This window comes from Pongo pygmaeus, chromosome 12 (assembly GCF_028885625.2).
Source record: "Pongo pygmaeus isolate AG05252 chromosome 12, NHGRI_mPonPyg2-v2.0_pri, whole genome shotgun sequence".
NCBI classification, from domain to species: Eukaryota; Metazoa; Chordata; class Mammalia; order Primates; family Hominidae; genus Pongo; species Pongo pygmaeus.
In genome coordinates, this window is record NC_072385.2 from 88777647 (window position 1) to 88787569 (window position 9923).

Here is a 9923-nt window from a genome sequence, read left to right on the forward strand (position 1 = left end):
AGTCGTGGGGTAGCAGGTCGTAAACACGACGACTGGGGCAGAAAAATATTCCTCCAAAGGGAAGACCTGCCAAGCCCCATTTCAGTGCTCTCTCCACTCCATATATATTCCCTCTCCTCCCGGCCATGAGTCCTTCTCCAAGCAGCTGAGAAGCTCTGGGCGGTCGTTCACTGAGGGCCCAGAAAGAGCCCAAAGGTTGGGACACAAAAACAGACACTTCATGTTTTCTTCCCGATCCCTTTCTCTCATAGGGGAAGGATTATAGGCTGAAGGGTGGGAGGTGGAAGGGGCAGGAGGAGGAAGCGGGGGAGGAAGGAATGAAAAAGGGGAGGGGAGTGGGTATTGTGCCGCGTGTGGGGGGAGAATTCCTACGGGTGGGTTTCCGAATATTGTGTTCAACTTTTTGAAAGCAGCTCGTGACCCCGAAACTGCATCCCCCGGAGCCGGGGACCCAGGCGCCGGGCGGGCGGGTGAACCCGGTCAGTCCCCTCCCCGTCCCCGAAACCCCCGCCTCCGGGTGGGGGGGAACTGGCCTCTCCCTGCCACTGCCGGGCCAGCCCCGGAGGGAGGCTGGGCAGGTGCTGCGGGCTCTGCCGAAACCGCTGAAATAAAAAACCATCGCCACTCAGGGAGAACTGAGGCAAGTGGGGCTGAGACTCTGGCGACACCCCCGCCCCCCAGCCTCTGCCCCAGCGCCTGCCGCCCTGCCGCACCCCGCCTGCTTGGGTGGCGACCGCGGCTCCGGAGCGCGAGGCAGGGCAGAGGGCTGCAGCGAGCCTTGTAGCTTTGTGCGCCGGGACCCGGTAGGGCGGCTGGCAGCCCCGGGCTGTCCGCGCCTCCGAGAAGAGCCGAGCTCGGCGCCGCCCACCGAGCCCACCTCGCGGTCCAGCCGCCGCCAGCGCCTCTCAGCTCTGGCCTGAAGCACTACTCCCGCCGCCTGGAGCGGGTAAGTTGAGAGTCCGGAGAGCAGGGCAGGGAGGCGGGGCGGCTGGTCCCAGAGCGGAGGGCCGGACTGGCTCCCCGCCGGGCTGGGGGCGCAGGCTCCATAGGGTCTCAGTCTAGGCGTTCTGAGTGTGTGTTTGGGTGGGAAGCAGGGCTGTGGAGCGCCAGAGCTTCCCCTCCCAAATTCCCAGTCGCTGGGCACTGGGGAGTGGAGCAGAAGCAGAGGGACCTTGGGTTCCAGGGCCCAGCCTCCTTCTACGCTGGTCTGGGAACCAAGGAAGCCCTAGGGCAATGCGAGGACTGGGAAGGGACCCTGGGGGACCGCTAGAGGAGGTGGCGCGCGGAGGGCGCCTGCACCCTGGGGTCGCTCAGAGCGGAGAGTCTCGGGTGGATAGGTCAGCTTGCAGTTCCTCTAGGTCTCTTCTCTGCTCTCTGGCCGCACTGATTGCGGGATCTAGGACTTGGCGCCCGTACAGGCCGGGTCACCTGTGCAGAACAAATTTGCTGTCACCTGTGCAGAACAAATTTGCTGCCATCATCCCCGCTTCAATCCTGGCCCCGGGGATCGAAAATATCGCCTTCAGGTGGGGCAGGGAGAAAAGATGTCTTTGGGGTTTAAAGAGTGTTCTCCTTGTACCCGACCAACTGGCATTTATTTACAAATGTCACCCGCAACCCCAGCACTAGGAAAGTCTCAACCACATCTGGAGAACGCCCGAGAGACCTCCCACTCTCTCCTTGTTTTGGGTTACAGGGAAAGCCAACGGGTCTGCAGGCCTCCGGGAGACGAGGATCCGGAGGGTTGGGGCAGCTGCACCCACTTGGCCTTGCTCGGCTCTCAACAGCCGACCAGGAGGCCGGGGGAAGGTTTGCCCTGTGGGGGCAACGCCCCTTCCGGCTCCCAGGATGTCAGGAGGCGGAGGCTGGCCGGGTGGCCCGTAGTCTGGGCCTCCCCGCAAGCTGCAAACTGAGGCGCTTGGCGCGGGCGGCCAGGGAGGGCGCAGGGGAGCGCAGCACGCAGGCGGGGAGGCCGCGAAGCCCTTCAAGGACCCCGATTACTTTCCTTTGAAAAACAACAACAACAACTGCTCCCTCCCCGCACCCCCGCCCCCCGCCTTAGCCTCGGGGGACTGGCGCTCCAAGCAATTGTCGCCCCGGACAGTAAACACAGCTCAGTTGCCTCAACTTTCTCCATGCATAAAAGTTCCTGGCGTGCGGGGAAATTTGAATATTTGATCAGCCCCTTTGAGTGACCCTCATTAGTCCGGCGCCCTGCTAAGGCCGGGCATTGCAAGAAAGCTGCTGGGTTCGGCATTTGTACGCCTTGTTAACGCAGCTTAATGAAGCCGCCCCGACGGCTCAAAGGCGGCCTCAGGGGCCGGCGGCGCGCACCTCTCGGCACCCTGCTCTGCCTAATGAGCCCCGCCGCCCTCTAAAGGACCCTCCACCCCCCACATTCTGAAACAGGGGAAGTTTGGCTCTGTCTTGAACCAGGACACCTCCCACTGCCAGGCCCCGGAGGGTGGGCACAAACCCAGCCTAGCTGCCTGCAGTTACCCATTCCCAAGAGAGAGGGGCTGGAGACTTGGGAGGTGTGAGCCTTACTGGTTGGGGGCAGTTCAGGGAGGGGGGCGGGTGGCGGGAGAGGCTTTTGCTGTCTCAGGAAACAGCCTAGGGAGTGCACTGCCAACCTCTCCCAAGAGGACCAATTGCAAATCAATTAGTCACTCCAGTTCCTTAAAGATGCATCTGGACTAATGTTGGGGTGGCTGAGGGTCAGCCTTCCATCCTCCTATCACCTCAAGTTCCCTTAGCTTCCACTGCCCAGAGGCCACACAGTTCTTCCCAAGGTTCCCCTTCTGAACAGCCAGACCTGGTGTGCTAGGACTTGGGTTTGAGAAAGGGTGGGCAGCTCCCCTCCCTAACCCATCATTGCCTCCACCATTCACAGAGCCCAGTCACATGTTATGACAAGTGGCAGTAGGGAAGGCAGGGTACCACAGCCTGTCCTGCACTCCCCCTCAACAGAGGTATCCCTTCTTTGGCTTCTAGTCCCAGGGAGGCCTGGCAAAAAAAAGTGCTATAGGCAAGACCACCCTGCAAGACTGGCCTGGCAGCCTGGCAGAGAGGCAGAGAGCCAGAGCTCTGGAAGGAAGGGAAACCAAAGCAGTCATCTACTTCACCTTTTCTTAGTGGGGCAGCTGACATGGCTGGCCAGTAAATATAAGACACCCTCTTAGAAATTGTGCTTCAGTCCTCAGGAAGAGTAGCCTTCCTTCCCTTTCTGTCTCCCCTCTCTTCTGATGCCCTTTTCCCTGGACAGTTGGAGCTCAAGGTCCTTCACTCCCTCCTTGCATCCACAGCTCTTGGGCCCTTAAGAGTTACTTTTGGGGGGAATTAATGCTCTGGGCTTGGGAAGCAGGCTGCTCCAGATCCACACTCAGGACTCTGGACCCCACCCCCCAACACACAAACACAAACATGCCCAGGATCCCTCAGACACACAGTGGGCCTGGTCAGGTTGGTAACCTCAGGACCCCGTGCCTGCGTGAGCGTCTCTGGGAGGTCGTGGGAAGGAACCAAAAGGCCAGGTAGGCCCTGGGACACAGAGAGCTCTCCAAGTCCATCTGGTTTGCTTCTCTTCCTTTCTCCCTAGCTCCACTAGCATGCCCTGCCCCATTTCCCATCACATAACCCCCTAACTTAACCTTAAACTGGCAATCTTTAGGCATCACCTCTGAGCTGGGCAAAGGCGGTGCCCGGGCCTTGATCGACCCAGAGGGCTAAAGTAGGGGCGGGGAAGGGAGGGGTGGGCGCTGCTGGTGAGAAAGGGAACCTGAGGCGAGGGTAGAACTCAGCCCTGTGGCCTGGAGGCCAGGCCCACCGGCTGCTCAGGGGAGGAGGCGAGGGGAGGGGGCTGGGAGTCCGCAGGCATCGGTCGGGGTAGCAGGGACCTCAGGCGTCGGCGTGGGGGGCTAGATCCGGAGGAGAGGGGAGGGGAGGCGGGGGTCGGGGGATCGCGCAGGGCGGAGGAGGGGTGCAGCTCTTTAAGAGCCACACAGCTGGCAGGAGAGGCGCGCGGCCCGGTGCTGGTAGAGCACTGACCCCGAAGGGGATTTAGCGGGAAGAGAGTGGCCGGGCTCTGGGGGTTTTGTCCGAGGGGGCCGGGAGAGGCCGAGGCACAAGAATAAGGAGCGGCCGCGGCATGAAAGGCGGCGAGGAGAGGCAGCACTGCTGCTCTTGACTTCTGAGCAGGGCTTACAGAGCCTGCCCCGGGTTAAGCCGAGCTGCTGGTGCTGGCCCTGAGCGCCGAGTCCGCGAGCTCTGAGTCCGGAGCCTCCCAGCCGTGGAGCCGTGGGATGAGGGGGGCGTTGGGGAACAGGGCAAAGTCGATCTTGGTTGTACAGCCGCCCGATCCCAGCGCGGAGCTGCGAGCCTGACCGGCCGCGTCTGGCATGGTCAGAGAAAGAATTTTCTTTTCCCAACTCCGGCTTTTGGTTTTGTGTGTCCACCTTGCGCAACTCCGGAGCCAGTCGACCCCACATGGATTCTCAACAGGTGGCCGGGTAAGTCCGTTTAAAGAATTCTGGTTATATGGTCAGCCCCTCCCCGACCTTCTTCCTTTTCCCCTCCCTCTTTCCCCTTTGGCTGGGCCGGGTTCCCCGTGCTCCTCCCGCAGGCGACGGCTGGGGTGGTGGTGGGGGAAGAGGCGCCCTTCCCTTGGGGGTCTCGGGGCTCCGGGTTGCAGCCCAGGAAGACTGGCGGGCGGCCCCCAAGGAGTTCCACCCGGTACCCCCAAGTCCCGATCACTCTTAGCTCCTTGGTCTGGGCCCTGGCGCCCTGAGAGGGGGAGGGAGAAAGAACGCGCCGCAGCACCTCAAAAGCCGAAGTCCCCAGGAAGGGAGACAGGGGACCCGGTGGCCGGGCAGCCTTTGTGTGGGGGTTTACGGCGGAAACAGAACTATTCTTCTTGTATGAGAGGCCCGGGATGTGGCCAGGGGGAGCCCGCGCCAGCCGTACAATAGCCGGCAGAAGAGCGCCTCAGCAGCCGGGGTAGGAGTGGGGTAGGGTGGGGTAGACCAGGGTGGGGGAGGGGAGGGCAAGAGAAGAGGGAGGGGAAGCAGAGAAAGGCAAAGGCGAGAAATCCAGGGCGCCCGAGTGAAAAGTCGGAAAATGTTTCCAGAGCGCACCACAAACAGGCGCGCGCGCTTGCGGGCTCATAGTCTCTCTGTCTCTCTCTCGCACACACACAAACACACTCTTACATGCTCACACTCATTTCACACGTGGAGCCCACGCAGGCGGTTCCTAGTCGTGCAGGGTCGCATGCCCGGGCACCCAAAGTGAACGCAGAGTAGAGCCGCCCTCCCACCCCCACCAACGGAGAGCCCTCCCGCCCAGCCACAGGCTCCCCGACTGGGGAGCTAGGAGGGCCCCCGGGGCTGGGGCACAGGGAGGATCTTACCTGCTGAAAGGTAAGGGAAGCCGGGAGCACGGAGCAGCGGCGGATAAATATTCATTAGTAAGTCTCTCCTTTTAAGCCGCGCGGTGCGCTCTCTGGCTCCTATCTCTCTTTCCCTCCCTCCCTCTGTCCTCTTGTGAGGCTCTCTCCCCCTCTCGCTCTGTCTTCCCCCCACCCCTTCCTGCGAAATGCCGGGTGGATCCCAGTATAGCTAACCTGTTGGGAAGCCTGAGCCGCGGGCAGCGCCTCCACAGCTGTTTGCTTTTGCTCTTGGGGCGCGCGTTTCCCCATCCTCTCCCCTCTCTCCTTTTGCCCAGCCCCTCTCCCCCTCCTAAATTACTACATCATTAGCTTTATTTGGTGGGGGGACAGCTCAGCCAAACGCACCTCCCTATAGCAGGATGAAAAGCCGCTGCTCTCCGAGGCAGCCCCAACCCCACCCTACCCCAGCCTCACCCATCTCCATGTCCCTACCCAGTTTTGTTTATTTTTCTTCTCTTTTTCCATCTTCACTTCCGTCCTGTACCGACCCAACTCCCTTACCATTCCTCCCTTCCTCGTCGCTGCCAATACGGATCCCAGACGGGGTCGGGGCAGGGAGATGCCAAGTGGGTAGGTCCAATATGCCAAAATCGGGACTCCACCCTGCCATGGGCGTGGGGGTAGTTCTCCAGGTCCCCCTTTCCCACGTAGGCTTTCCACCCTGACCCTAGGTGGGTACCGGGGCAGCTTGGGCCTTAGGATCAGAGCACCAGGGCGCACAGCAAGGGCCTCAGCCCTCCAGGCCTCAGCGACCTGGAGCCTGGGTCCTTTGACCCGGTCTGGGAGACTGCATGGGGGAGGGGAGGTGGCTTCACTTTGTACGAATGCTCAGGAGAGACACAACCACCTACCATCGGGCTGACGTTCTCCCTTTTCAAACTGACCTGAAGTCAGCAGTAAGTCCGCATCATTCTCACGAGAAAACACATCTACAAGATTCTAGAAATGCACAAGGAACCGCTTCTAGTCGCGCGTGAACACGTGCACACACACCACACCCCTCACCCCCACACACCCGAGGCCAACGTTCCCGCTGGCCTCTGAAACCTGTAGGCGCGCAGGCCCGAGAGGCTAATTCTAGCGGAGGAATACATGGCAAAACCGCCCCAGGAGAGCCCTGGCCACTCTTGTTGGCCCCCATTCTTCCAGATCCAGGCCCTTAGGATGCCCCAGGGACCCTGAAGGATGGTGAGGCCCCAGGGTGCTTGGGGGTGGTCCGGGAAGCGCACTCTGGCAGCCGGCTGAGCGCTGCGTGTTGAGGTAGGAGCTGGAGGAGGGGCCAAGGGAGGCGGGCCCAGGCCAATTCCAAGTTACAAATACAGCTGCTCCTGCGAGGCCTAGGAGAGTTTTGCCCCAAAACGTGCATATCACTCGCCCCGAGACGCCATGACCTCCCCAGACAGAGCCCCAGGGCGCACTTGACCTCGAGGTGGCTTGGGTGATGGGAGCAATCGAGAGCCAGGAGACGACCTCGGGACCTCCGCCCGCCCATTCAGCCCGGCCCAGCCACAGTCCACCGGAGACGTCCTACATGATGGTCCTATCCTTCCCAAAGGGTGTCAAGGCGCAGGATCGCGGAGGGTCTCCCTCCTTGTCCTGAAAGGTTAAGAAATTGGGCAGATGAAGGTATTTAAAAGAGGCCTAGAGGGCCCTGGGGCCGAAAGCCCTATCAACCTCACACTCCACCCAAAGTCCCGCGTTTGCACGTGCACACCTCCTTCTCCCCATGCAGACCCAGGGGGTCGCGCACATTTGAGCTCAGACTCAAGCTGAGTCACCTGACTATGCCTGGAACGTACAGGCAATCGTACCGAATACACACGGGAGAATTAAAGGAACACTACGGGAGAATTAAAGGAACACTAACAGGAATTTGAGGAATAAAGAACTGCCCACAGGCATAATTATTTGAATAAACGGGTGCACACCCTGTTGTCCAGATGCAGACAAAAGCCACAGTGCCTGCGAGGAGTGACCCCAACCACAAGGGCAGATGTACAGGAAGCCGTGAACGGGAGAGTTCGCCGAATGAGGACGCAGGCCGCAAGGCCAAGGGGGCTTCCTGCTAGAGGGACGTTGGCTCGGAGGGAGAAACTTTGTTGAGCCGACTGGGTGAAAGGTTTCAGGTCAAGTCCTGGCCACTAGAAAGAACCAAGGCCTCAACCACCCAGAGCCAACCTTTTAGCCTTCCTCTCAGCTCTGTTGGAGATACCCAGAAAAGGACAATCCAGGAAAGATTCATTTTGACCGAGATTGTTTTTATTGTTTATTTCTTATTATTTTTGACCTAGCGGTTTGCATTCTGAAAAAGGATTTGGGTGGAGCGCATGCAAGTTCTCACTCACTGCTGGGAGATTCATAATTCTTAATAGGAACATTTAGCTCTAACCATGGCCTGAGAAGCTGGAGGGCCCTTGTTTTGCCCCTTTCACCCTTCTTATCCTAAACTTGATCATTCAAAAGGATCCACACCCTCCTGCCCCCATCTCCACCCCAATACCCTGTATGTCAAATACGTTTGCAGAACACACTTCAAAGTAAACCAAATTACATAGTTTATTTAAAAAAAAATTTTGTGATATATTGGGAAGTCCTCACCCCCTGCTCCCCTGTCTCTGGCTGAGCACGGTGTCCGGGCGGAGTTGGGGGGTTGCAGAGAGGAGTTTCCAGAGTGGCTCTAGGGCAAGGCCTGAGAAACTACTCTACATAGGCTTGTTTTTAGTGTGAGCTCCCTTTGCCTAACCAGTTCTAGTGGCTACCTCCGGGTTTCCTGCAGAAGAGGCAGGCTCCCTGGGAGCAGGGGTGCCCTTGCTTCCACTTCACCTCCCTTCCCAACTTTCTCTCTTTTGAGCACATCTTCTGAACCTCGCTCTCTCATCTGAAAGTGGAGTGTAAGTCCGAGAAGATTCATTTAGACAAAGAAGGTGGAAAAAAAGGACTTTCTGGGCCAGCAAGTCGGATGACCACCCTCCAAGGGAAGGGGCAGAGGAGGGCCCATTTTGTGAAGAAGAAATGAACTACCCGGAAAACGCCGCAGGAGGACATGTATTCTGCAGATGTAGTTGCCCTAGAAACAGAAGAGTATGGGGGTGTGAATGTCTTCTTTTGGGGGCAAACACTATGTCCTTTTCTTTTTCTAGATACAGTTAATTCCTGGAAATTTTAGCGAGTTTGTTCTTGTGGATGTTTTGAACAATAAAGAGTGAAAATCACTTTGGAGTCACTTAATCTTCGTTGGAAGGGCAGTTTCTTCCAAGGCCATTTTCTTTCACCAGATTTGTTTTCCCTCGTTCCCAAATGAGATAGTTTTAAAAATCAAAGTCCACCTGCTAACTCACCTGAGAAAGAGACTGCGACAGAAGGAAGAGAAATAAATAGACATCACTCTCAAACTCAAAGCGTAACTTTCATTCTTGCAGCTGAGATTCAGAACACAAAGAAACAAACTCGTTTATCTTTGAGTATTTCCCCCGTTTGGGGAATCTATCTAGAGCTTTCCCAACAATTAATCACAGCATCTTGAAGTTGGGAGTGTATGCTATTATTTTCAGCCTTACAAGGTTCTTCAAACTCTGCTTCTCTGGTTTAAAAAACTGTTTGCGTCTACATAGCTATGCCCGTTGCAACATTTATCACTCAAGCAGAAAAGCAACTCGTTTTCTCATAGCCCCAAATGCCCCGTGTACAGTCACTGGAGCGAATTTATTTTTCTCTGTCTTTCCCAAATGCCCTTGTCACCTCTGCCAGGGCCACAAGACTCAGGGCAAAACTTCGGAGGTTTGAGACCCCTTGAGTGTGTGGATAGCTATTATTGTTAGTTTTTTTGTTGGGAGAAATCGTGCTCGGTGATTGCGTGTGGTTCTCTCTCTCTCTCTAAGCCGACTAGGGTTGCCTGCGCCTTCCTCAGCAGAAACTCCTAGATGAAGCTAACCATTTCCGCTGCCCGGGGCAAAGGGCTGAACGGGTCTAGGGCTGGGGTGGGAAAGTGAGGACGGTATGCGGGTGGGGGAGCGAGCAGTCATCATCTTCAACAATAAATTAAAATAACCTGATACCCCTTTAATCCCATCCATCAACAGTGTCAACGCGCTAGAGAGGCCGTCTCACCTCCAAAGGTATCTTCACTCCCGGAGGGCCCGGGCCCCCAGCCGCAGTCCCACACTGGGCCCGCGCGCCGGATAGGAGGTGCTCCGACGGCAAAAATCCCATACATTTTTAACTACAGTGATTACTAAATTAATAGCAGGCACTAAGACAGATGTCAAAACGTCTTGAAAATGTTTATCTGTGAATAATTGAGAAGGTGGTGGGACGCATTATCTGATTGTGTAATGAAATATGTATGAGGAACAGCTGTTTGCAACAGTCCCCTCCCGCCGCCTCCTCAGCCAAGGCCCTTCTCTAGGAAGCAGGAGTCGCGGCGAAGTTGGTCGCCCACTTCCGTCCACTTGGGAGCCCTCGCGGCCCCTCCCCGGCT

The 9923-nt window shown here is 57.6% G+C and overlaps 1 long non-coding RNA gene across 1 annotated transcript; it reads left to right on the forward strand.

Annotated features, from left to right (window-relative positions):
- Positions 1–880: 880 nt before the first annotated feature.
- Positions 881–8658, forward strand: LOC129030847 (uncharacterized). Its single transcript, XR_008500783.1, has 3 exons — positions 881–946; positions 4350–4508; positions 8298–8658. It is a non-coding gene; the product is annotated as an uncharacterized LOC129030847 (long non-coding RNA).
- The last annotated feature ends 1265 nt before the right edge of the window (positions 8659–9923 follow it).